Below are 1,488 nucleotides of genomic sequence, written 5' to 3' on the forward strand. Positions count from 1 at the left end.
TAGAAATTATATAATCTTTACTGCTAAAGTTAATTGACAGTATTAAGAAGGAAAATATTCTCTAGTACTACCAACAGCTGAAAGCCTGACACATAACAGCTTTAGAATTGCTGCTACTCACATAACTGCATAAGATTTATTTAGGGTTTACATTAAGGGGGTTTTGCTTTTAACATACAAGATAAAATAGGATGTGGTAATCTAGAATTTTTAAACCACGGTAAGGATTTATATACCCCTTAGCTAATATTATAATTGTGCCGTGTTACTTAGGTTCAAGTTCTTTCTCCAAAGAGTCATCAGATTAACATGGATTGAAGAGACTTTCGAACACTTGCCATCTCTTGCTACTGAGTATCCATCGTCATTTTTTTCTGTAACATAGCCATTTCTTTTCTTAGTTCACTTTGTGCACCATTAATAAGTGTTTCATTATTCTTCTCCATTTCCTCCATACTCTTTACGAACTGCTCATATAACTGTTTAAGTGTTTTCAGTCTCTGACTCTGAACAGTTCTAGATTGCTGAAAAACCTTTTGTTGATGTCGAAATACATTAACTAGTTTTTCTTCTTGTTCCTTATTTTTCTGTATTTCTCGCTCCCACTGATGAAAGCAAGTCAGAAACTGCTGATTATAGTCTTCACTAAGCTTCTGCCTTTGTTCTTGCTGTGTTTTCCAAATATTTTCAATTTTCTGATTACTGCTGTTGAGAGAAGCTTTTGTACACATTTCTAATCTTTTTCTCTTTGCAAGAAGAGCCTTGTTAATGTCCGCTCCAAATCTTTCCAACATATTTTGTACTTCACCCCCCAAATCCTCTTCAGTTATTTCTGGGGAAGACCTTCTCTTCTTCCTACGCTTATCAATTACCAAAGTCTTTCCTGCAGCGACCTCTTCACCTCCTGACCCTCTATATTTTTTTTATTTTGACTTATTGCACTAGCCAAATCATCTAACATGATCTTGAATATAAATGGTAATAATGTTTATCTTTGCTTCACTTCTAAGTTCTAAAGTTTAACCTTGCCAGTTTTACAAATTGTAATCATCTTAAAATACAGTGAAGTATAGAAGCATTCACGGAAAGCAGAATTAAGGGAAGAAGTGGGGAGAGTATGATTATATTGTGAGTATTGAAACTAATGTTACACAATAAAACATGTGTGAATGGTTAAATGAAAATTTTATTTGCAAACTTTCATTCACAGAATAGACCATGGTTTAGGGCTGTTAAAAATAGAGTTGCTATGAGTTGCTATGGGTTGCAGGTGACTCTATGGCACATAACAACAAAAACAACAAACTTTCATTCAAACCATGTTGTTGTTGTTGTTGTTATGTGCCGTCGATTCGCCTGCGACTCATAGCGACCCTATGTACAACAGCCCTAAACTCCGCTCTGTCCTGTGCCACTCCCATCCCAATTATCCCAGTCACTGAATCAATCCACCTCATAGAGGGCCTTCCTCTCCTGCGCTGTCCCTCC

At 36.2% G+C, this 1,488-nt stretch overlaps 1 pseudogene; it reads right to left on the minus strand.

Annotated features, from left to right (window-relative positions):
• Nucleotides 1-299: 299 nt before the first annotated feature.
• LOC102869672 overlaps nt 300-1,488 on the minus strand; it is a 6,747-nt pseudogene continuing 5,558 nt past the window's right edge.

Source organism: Elephantulus edwardii, unplaced genomic scaffold (assembly GCF_000299155.1).
Source record: "Elephantulus edwardii isolate Elephantulus edwardi_28Jun2011 unplaced genomic scaffold, EleEdw1.0 scaffold00201, whole genome shotgun sequence".
Classification (NCBI taxonomy): Eukaryota; Metazoa; Chordata; class Mammalia; order Macroscelidea; family Macroscelididae; genus Elephantulus; species Elephantulus edwardii.